This window comes from Heptranchias perlo, chromosome 14 (assembly GCF_035084215.1).
Source record: "Heptranchias perlo isolate sHepPer1 chromosome 14, sHepPer1.hap1, whole genome shotgun sequence".
Taxonomy (NCBI): domain Eukaryota; kingdom Metazoa; phylum Chordata; class Chondrichthyes; order Hexanchiformes; family Hexanchidae; genus Heptranchias; species Heptranchias perlo.
Window position 1 is genome coordinate 20,725,650 of NC_090338.1, and position 15,042 is coordinate 20,740,691.

Sequence of the window (15,042 nt, forward strand, 5' to 3'; positions counted from 1 at the left end):
ACGGTCATGAGCCCTGGGATGTATTAGTGCTTTGCACACTGCTACACATTAGCTAACTAGAGTGAAAGGGTTTAAAGTAGAAATTTGAATATGGAAGAGTCAACAAATGAAAACATGTTAAATATTCCATATTTAACTCAGATTCAAGTGATGTGAGGCTTTATTTTCCCATTAATGGCAAATACAGCATCTTGTATGTATTAGCTAAATAAAAAGAAAGACCGACTTGAGGTACATTATCATGCCTTGGAAACAACTCGAAGTGTTTTGTGCACAATGAATTAACCTGTTGTGCAGTGACTGTTACAGAGGCAAACGTGGCAGCCAATTTGGGCACAACGATATAAAATCATAGAATTTTACAGCACAGAAGAAAGCCATTCATGCCTGTGCCAGCTGTTTGAAAGAACTGTCCAATTTAGTCCCACACCCTAGCATTTTCCCCATAACCCTGCAAATACTCCAGCTGAGGCCTAACCAGTGATTTGTGAAGGTTTAGCATGACTTCCATGTTTTTGAATTCAATGTCCGTATTTACAAAGCCAAGTATCCTAGATGCTTTCTTAACCATCTTATCAACTTGTCCTACCACCTTCAAAGATTTGTGTGCATTTGTGAATATCTGTGCTTATCACAGTTTATCTGAAGGATGGCACCTTTGATAGTGCAACAATACCTCAGTACTGCGCTGGATTGTAACTTGGATTACGTGCTGAAGTCATAAGGTGGAACCTACAAACTTCTGACTCAGAGACAAGAGCTCTATCAAGGGAGCTAAGCCATTAAAGAGGGTTCAATGGTGTAATTGGTTAATATACTGTAATTTTACTTCTGGATCCAAAGTTTGAGTCTTGCCCATACTGATGGGCAATCTTGACCCAGTTTCAAGTGAACATTATTTTACAAAACTGCCTGTTATTTCCCAGGAATCAGCAGTTTCACTAAGAAAGGACAGAAGAACTATTGATGTGGAAAATGGAATTGTCCAATGGTGCAGCAATAGGCGCTGCTATGTGATTGTATTTGCTATACTTGACCTGGAAGCACTTGATGCTGACAGTGAGAGAACAACATAAATAAATGTCTATTTGTCCAGGATTTTGACGGCATAATCAAAATAATCCAAACTAAATAAACTCATGAAGTTATCTAAACTGCGACTACCTCATATACTGTACACTTTTGGACAGGTGTCAACTGTGGCTCAGTGGTAGCACTCTCATCTCTGAGACAGAAGCTTGTGGGTTCAAGTCCCACTCTAGAGACTTGAACACAAAACCTAGGCTGACACTCCAGTGCAGTAGAGAGTGCTGCACCTTCGGAGGTGCCGTCTTTTGGATTATAAGTTAAACTGAGGCCCCGTCTGCCCTCTCAGGTGGGTGTAATAGATCCCATGGCACTATTTTGAAGATGAGCAGGGGAGTTCTCCACGGCATCCTAGCCAATATTTATCCCTCAACCAACATCACCAAAACAGGTTATCTGGTCATTATCACATGGCTGTTTGTGGGAGCTTTCTGTGTGCAAATTGGCTGTTGCCTTTCCCACATTATAACAGTGACTACACTTCAAAAGTACTTCATTGGCTATAAAGCATTTTGGGATGTCCTGAGGTCGTGAATGGCGCCATATAAATGCCAGTTCTTTCTTTCTTACTTACTGTTCTATGATATTTTCTAGACATTCTTGTGAACCTTCACACCACTAGGAACTGAACAGAATCTCCCTTCGTTGGACATTGGACACTGGCCCTCCTCTTCCACTCTTCCCCAAGCACAATTGTTTCTTGCTCTGCTCCACGCTATATTAAACAGGGTGTATTATATCGTATAGAATATTACAGAGACACTGATTCTTGAAGTTAAAGTATCTACCCACAATGAAAATATTCTTAATCAGGAATGAAGTATTGCAATGCATCTCAAAAGTATTTGACCATGTCAGAACAACTTATTCTAACTTTATATAGCTCATTGGTGAAAACACATTTAGAACATCATGTGCAGCCTTCTTAATTTCAAAGGCACTTTGATTGCTCTGTAATACATTGGAGAATGTCAAGGATGATTCTTGGGGCTTAGGACTCCAAGTCATGAAGAGAAACACTCTGAGCTGTACTTGTTTTCTTTAGAGGAAAGAAGATTGATAGACATGATTCAGGTTTTTAAAATGCTTAGAGCAATTGAGAATGAAGATCTGTGTATCTTCCTTAACTTGAATAATGATGACAAAAGTAGAGGACATCAGAATAAGATTGAACATGTTGAGAATAGAGATGAATAGAATTTCTTTCCCTTGCTGCGCAGTGAATATTTCAAAGTCTCTAACAAAAGCAATTAATGCAACGACAATTCTAAAACCAGAGGCACATAAATATCTGTTGAAGAATAGAGTGAAGGTTGGAAGGATAGTTATAGATGATCAAATACTGTGCCTCTTGGGCTATGGATGTCTCATTTACAGAATGCGATTGATCGGAATTTAGCAATGTAGTTTGTTAAGTTTCACCAACACCCTAGAGTTTCGTTTGATTCTATTCTGTTTTTTTATCTTATAATTTTTGCATTACTTTTCCCTCATTCCCTCATTTTTTTTAAAGAGGAGGTAAGGTTTCACAATTGCCCTCTGACTTTAAATTAAACATTGGGAAGACCGAAACCATTGTCTTTGGCCTCCGTCACAAACACCGTTCCTTAACCACCGATTCCATCCCTCTCCCTGGCCACTGTTTCAGGCTGAACCAGGCTGTTTGCAACCTCGGCATCCTACATGACCTCAGCTGAGCTTCCAACCCTATATCCTCTCCATCACAAAAACCGTCTACTTCCACCTTCATAACATCGCCCGTCTCCGCCCCTGCCTCAGTTTATCTACTGCTGAAACTCTCATCCATGCTTTTGTTACCTCCGACTCGAATATTCCAAAGCTTTCCTGGCTGGCCTCCCATCTTCCACCCTCCATGAACTTGAGCTCGTCCAAAACTCTGCTGCCCATATCCTAACTCGCACCAAGTCCCATTCACTCATCATCCCTGTGCTTGCTGACATTAGCTCCTGGTGCACCAACGCATCAATTTTAAAATTCTCATCCTTGTGTTCAAATCCCTCCATTGCCTCGTCCCTCCATATCTCTATAAACTCTGTGAATTCTGTGTTCCTGCAACTTTGGCCTCTTATGCATCCCCATTTCCTTTATCACACCATTGGCATTTGTGCCTTCAGTTGTCTAGGCCCTAAGCTCTGGAATTCCCTCCCTAAACTTCTCTACCTCTCTCTCCTCCTTTGAGACTCTGCTTAAAACCTAGCTCTTTGACCAAGCTTTTGGTCAGTTGACGTAATGTCTCCTTTGGCTCGGTGTCAATTTTTGTCTGATTACGCTCCTGTGAAGCGCCTTGGGATGTTTTACTATGTTAATAGCTCCATATAAATGCAAGTTGTTGTTGTTGTTTTGTTGTTGGAAAATGCTGAAAGAAATTCAGCTGAAAATCACAACTTGCCTAAGTGACCTTTATTAAGCAAAAGTGAGTGCTCGCAAGCCATCGAGCTGTGGAGGACATCACAGCTGAACCTGATCCCGTTCTCACCTGGTATTTTCAAATGCTTTTCCAACAGCGATGTCGATAGAAAGATAAGGAATGAGGGAACTCTGGCTAATTTTTTTGCTTGTCTCTTGCTCAGGAACACTGTAGCAAATTGTAACACTCCTCTTGCTAACCCAGTAAACGCAGCATTGATCATGCACGAAACCTGGGACCTTCTCAGAGTTTATGGCTGTGACTTTTCATCTTCCAATGGGGGGAATACAGAGAAGATATTTCATGCAGCTCCCTCAAGTGATTGTGTGTTGGAGCCCATGACAGGGAAAGCTGGATGGTACCTTATGGAAGGATCAAAAAAGATTCTGAGTGGGCTTGACAGGGTCGATGCTGAGAGATTGTCTCCCTTTGCTAGAGAGTCTAGAACTAGGGGGCATAGTCGCAGAATAAGGGGGTCGGCCATTTAAGATTGAGATGAGGAGGAATTAATTCACTCAGAGAGTTGTGAATCTTAGGAATTCTCTACCCCAGAGGGCTGTGGATGCTGAGTCGTTGAGTATATTTAAAGCTGAGATAGATAGATTTTTGGACTCTAGGGGAATTAAGGGATATGGGGATCGGGCAGGAAAGTGGAGTTGAGGTCGAAGATCAACCATGATCTTATTGAATGGCGGAGCAAGCTTGAGGGGCCGTATGGCCTACTTCTGCTCCCAATTCTTATGTTCTTATGATAAGCCAAATAGTCTTTTCCCATTCTGTACTTTATGTTTGTATTCAACACTATTACAGACACAAGGTGAGGAAGGATACGTAGAATCTTGACATATCTCACAAGATTAATTTAAAATCTGCCGCGATTTTTCTGGCGGAGAAACACAAAAGGAAAAGTGGCCCAACCATGGCTAACAAAAGAAATTAAGGGTAGTATTAGATCCAAAGAGGAGTCATATAAAGTTGCCAGAAAAAGTAGCAAGCCTGAGGATTGGGAACAGTTTAGAATTCAGCAAAAAAGGACCCAAGAGATTGACTAAGAGGGAAAAAATAGAGTATGAGAGTAAACTTGCAAGGAACATAAAAGCGGACTGTAAAAGCTTCTACAAGTATGTAAAAAGAAAAAGACTAGTGAAGACAAATGTAGGTCCCTTATAGTCAGAAACGGGAGAATTTATAATGGGGAACAAGGAAATGGCAGAGCAATTAAACAAATACTTTGGTTCTGTCTTCGCGGAAGAGGACACAAATAACTTCCCAGAAATGCTAGGGAACCAAGGGACCAGTGAGAAAGAGGAATTAAAGGAAATTAGTATCAGTAAAAAAATAGTGCTGGAGAAATTAATGGGACTGAAAGCCGATAAATCCCCAGGGCCTGAAAACCTGCATCCCAGAGTACGAAAAGAGATAATCTGCATCCCAGAGTACTAAAAGAGGTAGCCATGGCAATAGTGGATATGTTGGTTGTCATCTTCTAAAATTCTATAGATTATGGAACAGTTCCTGCAGATTGGAGGGTGGCAAATGTAACCCCACTATTTAAAAAAGGAGGGAGAGAGATAACAGGGAACTACAGACCGGTTAGCTTAACATCAGTAGCAGAGAAAATGCTAGAGTCTATTATAAAGGATGTGACAACTGGACACTTAGAAAATATCAATGGGATTAGACAACGTCAACATGGATTTATGAAAGGGAAATTGTTTGACAAACCGACTGGAGTTTCTTGAGGATGTAACTGGGAGAAGAGATAAGGAAGAACCAGTGGATTTTCAGAAGCCCTTTGATAAAGTCCCACATAAGAGGTTAGTGTGCAAAATTAAAGCACATGGGATTGGGGGTAATATACTGGCGTGGATTGAAAATTGGTTAACAGACAGGAAACAGAGAGTAGGAATAAATGGGTCTTTTTCTGGGTGGCAGGCAGTTACTAGTGGGGTACCACAGGGATCAGTGCTTGGGCCCCAGTTATTCACAATATATATTAATGATTTGGATGAGGGAACCAAAAGTAATATTTCCAAGTTTGCTGACGACACAAAACTAGGTGGGATCGTGAGCTGTGAGGAGGATGCAAAGAGGTTTCAAGGCAATTTAGACAAGTTGAGTGAGTGGGCAAGTATATGGCAGATGCAGTATTATGTGGATAAATGTGAAGTTATCCACTTCGGAAGGAAAAACAGAAAGGCAGAGTATTATTTAAATGGAGATAGATTGGGAAATGCTGATGTACAAAAGGACCTGGGTGTCCTTATACACCAGTCACTGAAAGCAAACATGCAGGTGCAGCAAGCAGTTAGGAAGGCAAATGGTATGTTGGCCTTCATTGCAAGAGGATTTGAATACAGGAGCAAGGATATCTTACTGCAGTTATACAGGGCCTTGGTGAGACCACACCAGGAGTATTGTATGCAGTTTTGGTCTCCTTACCTAAGAAAGGATATACTTGCCCCAGAGGGAGTGCAGTGAAGGTTCACCAGACTGATTCCTGGGATGGCAGGACTCTTGTATGGGGAGAGATTGGGTCGACTAGGCCTGTATTCACTCGAGTTGAAGAATGAGAGGTGATCTCATTGAAACATATCAAATTCTGACAGGGCTAGACAGACTGGGTGCAGGGAGGATATTTCCCCTGACTGGGGGGTCCATAGCGAGGGGGTCACAGTTTCAGGATACGGGGTAGGACATTTAGGACTGTGATGAGGAGAAATTCCTTCACTCAGAGGGTGGTGAACCTGTGGAATTCTGTACCACAGAAGGCTGTGGAGGCCATGTCACTGAATATATTTAAGAAGAAGCAAATTGATTTCTAGAACAGAAGGCATCAAGGGGTCTGGGGAGAGAGCGGGAATATGGTATTGAGATAGAGGATCAGCCATGATCATATTGAATGGCAGAGCAGGCTCGAAGGACCGAATGGCCTACTCCTGCTCCTATTTTCTATGTTTCTATGTAAAGCTTTTGTCATGTTTAGAGATTTTTGATCTTTTTTTTCTTTCATGGAAAGGATTGTGGGATTGGTTTATGTTTAAGGGTTGTGTTTTAAAACAAAGAGCATTCAAATAGAATTACAAACAAAGGTCACAGGCTGCAGGCATTTACTATATGTATTGAAGCCAGGCAGGCCAATTTGTGGAATTCTCAACTGACACAATGAAGGTCAATTGTCCCCAGGGCCGTTAGCAATGATGGCCCCCATTTATTTAGAGACAACAAGACATGTCCTCTTTTAGGATCACACCTGAAGGTGAGAGGAGAGGTAACCAGTTTTACTGACAGGCCTACTGGTGAATCAATATGGGGACAAAGTCAGTGTCTCAATCCTCCTGGGTGTGGGCACAGAGGGGCACGTGGGCAGACAGGTTTCTAGCAGGAGACTACAAGTTCCAGGCCTGAGGTCCGGATCTGAAAACTAAAATGCAGGTGGTCAGCATTTGCAATTGGAAGTAATCTGAAAAAGTATAATGCCAAAAACAAGCAAGTCAGCCCAGGAAAAGGACAGGGTGTGCGCTTTATTATTAATTCTCATATTTTCAAGGAGATAAGTGATATTGAGCTAAGTTTACTTTGACTGTTACTCTATATGTTCACATGTTATATGTAAAAATAAAGCAGGTTAACTATTTGTCTCCGGTCTGCTTTCACTAAATGTTTCTCGGTCTGCCAATAAAAGATTGGAGAAGTGCATGAGGGCATGTGCGAAAGACACAAAATCCTGTTCAGATTGCAAGAGGGTCTATTGATACAGCTCTGGTTTACGCTATTGTATAGTTAGATATTGGGTAATACAGGCACAGCTCTTAACGTAAGATGCACTTCCACTTGGGGTGGGGGTGGTGGGGTGACCTGCACTGTTGTACCCAAGAGAATATCTAAGACAGATCCCAAACTTGTAATGCTGTTGTTGCCTTTCTTTTGGTAGAAGTATGGAAAATTGAGGGAATTGTCTGTTATATTCCTACTATAGCTAAAGACATACTGAAGGGGAGCTGAATTCTTTATGTAACTGCGCCCCCCCCCCCCACCGCCCGACCTGCTATTTATGGGGAAGCACCTACCTGTCACTTGACACTTCCCCCAGTACCCTGGCAGAGATTAAGACTTTTATTTAGTGTGCATGCGTGCATGCGGTGTGTTTTGTGTGTGTGTGTTTGTTTTTGTATGTGTGTTTTTTTGTCTGTGTGTGTATGAATACTAAGCAAAGAATTCAGTGTGAACTTGCATCCTACTGTTGCGTGCCACTACAGCACTTACTTCAGTTTCCAATTCATTACTGCCACTCATTATCTAATTCCAAATGTTGTGTATTGAGCCTAGTCATCAGGTGATAAAAGGGTCCTGGCATCTGGAACTGACTACAGCACAGCTCCACGTCGACAAATCATCTTGGCTGTTGCCCAAGGCCGTCCGGCTGTCAGAGAGGAAAATTACCTTTTCTATCACACTAATTGACCACTTGCTGTGATGACTCCCATAAACACAAAGTAAAGCAGAAAATGACAATGTTGCCACCTTCCAAATAACAAGTGATTATTTACAGCAGGTTCTCAACTGTCTGCTTTGAATGCACGGGCTAGGCTTCCTGCTTTACCAGTTGTAATGAATGACTTGTTCACACAGATGATAACAGCTTGCAGCAAAATGATCAGTAACAGTGGTCAAATTATCGTATGCATACACACCAGATTCTTGTGTTGCGGTTATATGACAGCGCTGTCACTGGGGTCATCTCTGATTACTGGGACAGTACTGTGATGTAAACTCCTGTTGCTTTGACAACACGCTGGATTCCATAGGCTGCAATATTGTTTGATTGTGACTTTTTAAGAACTGCACATATGCAATTATTTGAAGCTAATCTACATGAGAACATTATACCAGCCTGTTACCACAGAATTAATCACCAATAACCCTGCATTTCATATGTTTGTTTCTTGTGCAAAATTTTCAGATTATGTGATTACTTAAGATTAGTTAACAATTAATTTATTGCTGATTACCTGGTTGATGTAAATACAAGCTGGACAAGTGCAAATTCCACTATTGATTTAAACTACTTTAGCTGGTGAATTGAATGCCTTTATAAAAATGGAACCTCAGTTATCTCCAGTATATATCCCTTGTAAACTGGGTAAGTTGTATATCTTCTGTGATGCAGACACTTCGATAGGTACAACAGGTTGTATAATTGGTAAACATCTCTCGTACAAACAAAACCTGTCCCTTGGAATAACTATTTACAGCTCCAGTATCATAGAATCATAGAATGGTTACAGCACAGAAGGAGGCCATTCGGCCCATTGATCCCGGGCCAGCTCTTTGGAGGAGCAATCCAATTAGTCCCACTCCCCTGCCCTTTCCTCGTAGCCCTCCAATTTTTTTTCCCTTCAGTATTTATCCAATTCCATTTTGAAAACCAGGATTGAATCTGCTTCCACCACCCTTTCAGGCAGCAAATTCCAGATCATAACGACACGCTGCATATAAAAAAAAAATTCCTCATGTCGCCTTTGGTTCTTTTGCCAATCTTCTTAAGTCTGTGTCCTCTGGTCCTTGACCCCTCTGCCGATAGGAACAGTTTCTCTTTATTTACTTTATCTAAACCCTTCATGATTTTGAACACTTCTATTAAATCTCCTCTTAACTTTCTCTGCTCTAAGGAGAACAACCCCAGCTTCTCCACTCTATCCACGTAACTGAAGTCCCCCATCCCTGGAGCCATTCTAGTAAATCTTATCTGCACCCCCTCTAAGGCTTTCAAATCCTTCCGAAAGTGCGGTGCCCATAGTTGGACACAATACTCCTGTTGTGGCTGAACCAGTGTTTTGTAAGAGTTCAACATAACTTCCTTGCTTTACCTCTATTTCTAATGCCCAGGATCCCGTATGTTTTTTAAACCGCTTTCTCAACCTGTCCTGCCACCTTCAAAGGTTTGTGCACATATACCCCCAGATCTCTCTATTCCTGCACCCTCTTTAGAATTGTACCATTTAGTTTATATTGTCTCTCTTTGTTCTTCCTGCCAAAATATATCACTTTGCACTTCTCTGCATTAAATTTAATCTGTCATGTGTCCGCCCATTCCACCAGCCTGCCTAGGTCCTCTTGAAGTCTATTACTATCCTCCTCACTATTTACTACACTTCCAAGTTTTGTGTCATCTGCAAATTTTGAAATTGTGCCCTGTACACCCAAGCCCAAGTCAGTAATCTATATCAAAAAAGCAGTATGATGTGTAATGAGCACATCTGCTTTTTCATACTGTGCATTGGATAAACTTTGATTTATGTAGCGCCTTTGACGACTGTAGGATTTTCCAAAGCGCTTTACATTGAATGAAGTACTTTTGAAGTGTAGTCACTGTTGTAATGTAGGAAATGCGGAAGCCAATTTGCGCACAGCAAGGTCCCACAAACAGCAATGAAATAAATCTCTTTTAGTGATTTTTTTTTATTCGTTCATGGGATGTGGGCGTCGCTGGCGAGGCCAGCATTTATTGCCCATCCCTAATTGCCCTTGAAAAGGTGGTGGTGAGCCGCCTGTTGTTGTATGTATGCTGTATGTACAGGAGCTAACACTGAGACATACACGATGCATTCTAATGGCAGACCCAGTTCAGCAGGGCGGGGCGGGGTGGGGAGGGGGGGAGTAAATCTTGGCACAGGTGCAAAACAGGCGGTAGTGGATTGGCGGCCTGTTATACACCCCACCTGATTTTCCTTTTCAATGCCTTCAAATCGGGTGGGTGTATATCGGGCAGACAATCCGCAACCGCCCATTTTGCGACAACGCCGATGTTTAATTTTACCTTCTCCCCGCCCCCCCCCCCCCCCCGGGTCTCAGTATAAAACATCAGGATTGGGAAACTACTTTAAACGCCCCTCACTGCTCAGTGAGGAAGGACTTCTTTCTTGAAACCTACTTAAATTAACATATCCCTCACCAAAAAGTTGTTGCATGAGCTTTTAGTGAGAAGACATCTATCTCAAAGAAAAACACAGACAAAAAGCCAGCCTACGGAGTCAAGTAAGGATCAGGTGGAAAGCAGGAAGCCGAACACAAAGGGTGGGAGATGCACACTGAAGTATGCAAGGTGGCAGGATAGGCACATTGAAGAATGAGAGAGGCAGCATGATAAGCATGCTGAAGGATACAAGATGAAAGGATAAAGCACTCATTCACAGATTGGCAAATTGTTTTGTTTTCCAGTATCGTCAAAGATGAACACTAACTTGATCTAAACCATTTGGCAAGAGGAACTTTGCATCTAGTGGATTAACGATAACTGGCTTGGGGAACAAGGAGTTATAGGATGAATATCATGCAGCTGGGCTTTTACAAGATTGACACTGTCAAAAATAGCTTGTTTTCATTTCCCTTCAGAGTTATTGGGTACACTGATCTGATAATGTGGTTCTGCTGTGTTATACTTGCTTAGTAACTTGTCTTGCACTGAATTACTATTGATTTCTTGATGGAGGACCCTGTCTGTCAAGCAAATCTGCAGTTGGCATTTCTTGCTAAATATTCAGCAACTCGGTTAAGTCCTCAAAAGTAAATTCATCACTTAAACCATCCCAAGCTGGAAAGTGGATTTATTAAGCAGTGAGGCACCACAGGGTTGGAAATAGATTTACAAAGGCTGTTTCTCAATATACCACCTGGCATTCCAATAACCATCTGTAACACCTACTCAAAAGAAAAGCTGTGTTCATTGAAAAAAAAATCAGTTGAGATTAAATTTAGAGACCATGTCCATGACCAGCAGAGCAATATGATGAATACCTCCATAAGAAAGGCTGACTGGACAACTCATCATTGATGAAGTCACAAGTAAATTATGGTCAGTCACATGAATAGACAGATTTATCCTTCCTGTTGCTGGCCATAGGCATATTCCATTTCGACAGGGTAGTCAGCATGGTTGACTGTATTCAGTGTATATTATTAAACAGTATTATATGTATTCCCCCTTATTCTTGTGTAAATCAAACCATTCTCAGTTCACGGAATCACTCATAACAGGCAAATTAAACAGTTTTTATGATGATGTGGAGATGCCGGTGATGGACTGGGGTGGACAAATGTAAGGAGCTTTATTTGAAATCACAAGCTATTGGAGCTTGACAAAGGAGGAAAGCTCCGAAAGCTTGTGATTTCAAATAAAGCTGTTGGACTATAACCTGGTGTTGTAAGACTCCTTACATAGTTTTTATGATGGCCAACATAATGCTCAGTCTTTTTCCTTCTAGCCCTGTTTATTTTTTTCTTCTTTTTTGGGGCTCCCTCATCTCATGCCACTACGTATCAGAGATGATGGGCAGACCAATAATTGGGAGTCTTACTGAGAAATGCCCTTGAGTGTTATTGGATACAGTGATCTGTTGGCATGGTTCTGCTGTGTTATGCTTGTTCGGTAACATTTACCCTGTTGAAGCAGTACAGTGGTTCTGAACAGCAACTTGTGGAACACAGTGCGAAGGAACAAGCACAGATGCAGGCTTGAGTTCCACTCTGCTTGGTTCCTGATGCGAGCCACATCAAGCAGGAATGGGGAAGAATGGGAGCTGTGGGATCTCCCACTGGGAAAAGACATAATTAGAGGGGACAGTTATGTTTGCCCATTTATTGGCACCTCCAAATGGTCAGCTACAGGTGGTTTTGCTATTTTCCTGGTAGGGAGCTTTGCTTTTGATCTCTTGCCTCTCAGGGGTCTGCTCATTGGGAAGGCCATTTTAGCTGCTTAGTCCTACTGAACGAGTGGGGAGTTGGGGCCGAAACCTATTGCGTGTACTGAGGCCGACAGCACTTTGGTTAAGTAAAGTGCAAGTCTCAGTAAGAAGAAATCAAAGAAAAACATCCACAAATCAAACTCCAGAAATCTCAGGCACGTCGATAGCAGTTGACTTTGGCCAAACTGTACCTAAAATTTAGGGCTTATATTTATGCCAGTGCATTATTCGTGTAAATTCAGGAAACTTGCGTCAGCTGGTCTTTTGCATATAGGGCAGAATGATTCAAATGAGCAACAGAGGGTTTTGGCAGACGTATCTCCGAAGCGGCACCAAAGAAGAAATTCGCATGTAGCGATCTCAACGTAAAATCGATGTAATTCAGTTATGCACATATTTCCTTGCGGCGGTGGGGTGGGGGGGGGGCGGGAGTTGCTCCTATGTTGCAGTTATGCTACAACTTTCCAGGCAATCAATGTTTCAGCCTTTTCTCTGATCCTTGGTCTCTGTGAGCACGTTTGTGGAATCATTCCTTTTTTCAAAGGAAAAGAAAGCTTAAAAAAAAACTCCAATGAGAATAACTGTCCCTATAGCTCAGTGGGGAATTTTGTCACCTGCAGTGATACTGAGCCATGCAGATTAGGAAGGTCAATGCTTTCGTCCCTGTTTTTTAAAAAATTTGTTCATGGGATGTGGGTGTCGCTGGCAAGGCCAGCAGTTATTGCCCATCCCTAATTGCCCTTGAGAAGGTGGTGGTGATCTGCCTCTTGAACCGCTGCAGTCCGTGTGGTGAAGGTTCTCCCACAGTGCTGTTAGGAAGGGAGTTCCAGGATTTTCACCCAGCGACAATGAAGGAACGGCGATATATTTCCAAGTCGGGATGGTGTGTGACTTGGAGGGGAACGTGCAGGTGGTGTTGTTCCCATGTGCCTGCTGCCCTTATCCTTCTAGGTGGTAGAGGTCGTGGGTTTGGGAGGCGCTGTCGAAGAAGCTTTGGCGAGTTCCTGCAGTGCATCCTGTGGATGGTACACATTGCAGCCACGGTGCGCCGGTGGTGAAGAGAGTGAATGTTCAGGGTGGTGGATGGGGTGCCAATCAAGCAGTTGCTTTGTCCTGGATGGTGTCGAGCTTCTTGAGTGTTGTTGGAGCTGCACTCATCCAGGCAAGTGGAGAGTATTCCATCACACTCCTGACTTGTGCCTTGCCGATGGTGGAAAGGCTTTGGGGAGTCAGGAGGTGAGTCACTCGCCGAAGAATACCCAGCCTGTCTCCTGCTTTTGTAGCCACAGTATTAATATGGCTGGTCCAGTTAAGTTTCTGGTCAATGGTGACCCCCAGGATGTTGATGGTGGGGGATTTGGCAATGGTAATACTGTTGAATGTCAAGGGGAGGTGGTTAGATTCTGTCTTGTTGGAGATGGTCATTGCCTGGCACTTATCTGGCACGAGTGTTACTTGCCACTTATGAGCCCAAGCCTGGATGTTGTCTAGGTCTTGCTACATGCAGGCACGGGCTGCTTCATTATCTGAGGGGTTGCGAATGGAACTGAACACTGCAATCATCAGCGAACATCCCCATTTCTGACCTTATGATGGAGGGAAGGTCATTGATGAAGCAGCTGAAAATGGTTTGGCCTAGGACATTGCCCTGAGGAACTCCTGCAGCAGTGTCCTGGGGCTGAGATGATTGCCTCCAACAACGACTACCATCTTCCTTTGTGCTAGGTCTGACTCCAGCCACTGGAGAGTTTTCCCCCTGATTCCCATTTACTTCATTTTTACTGGGGCTCCTTGGTGCAACACTCGGTCAAATGCCGCCTTGATGTCAAGGGCAGTCATCTCACTTCACCTCTTGAATTCAGCTATTTTGTCCTTGTTTGGGCCAAGGCTGTAATGAGGTCAGGAGCCGAGTAGTTCTGGCAGAACCCAAACTGAGCATCAGTGTGCAGGTTATTGGTGAGTAAGTGCCGCTTGATAGCACTGTCGACGACACCTTCCATCACTTTGCTGATGATTGAGAGTAGACTGATGGGGCGGTAATTGGCCGGATTGGATTTGTCCTGCTTTTTGTGGACAGGACATACCTGGGCAATTTTCCACATTGTCGGTTTGATGCCAGTGTTATAACTGTACTGGAACAGTTTGGCTAGAGGCGCAGCTAGTTCTGGAGCACAAGTCTCTATGCTGAGTAAACTGATTTTAGTCGAGCCATTTAAAAACAATTTTTTATAATTCATTCTCGGGATGTGGACGTCACTGGCATTTATTACCCATCCCTAGTTGCCCTTGAGAAGGTGGTGGTGAGCCTTGTCCATGATCTGCTGCAGTCCATATGGTGAAGGTGCTCCCACAATGCTGTTCGGTAAGGAGTTCCAGGATTGTGACCCAGCGACCATGTAGGAACAGCGATATATGTTAAAGTCAGGATGGTGTGTGACTTGGAAAGGAACTTGGAGGTGATGGTGTTCCCATGCACCTGCTGCCCTTGTCTTTCTAGGTGGTGGAGGTTGCTTGTTTGGGAGGTGCTGTCGAAGAAGCCTTGGTAACTTGCTGCATTGCATCCTGTGGACACTGCAGCCACGGTGTGCCACGGTGAAGGAGGGAATGGTTGTTTGAGATAGTGGATAGATTGCTGATCAAGCAGGCTGCTTGATCCTGGATGGTGTTGAGCTTCTTAAATTGCGCCCATCCAGGCAAGTGGAGGGTATTCCATCACACTCCTGACTTGTGCCTTGTAGGTGGTGCAAACTCTGCAATTGTGCTTTGAATCCTTGGGCAAGGGAG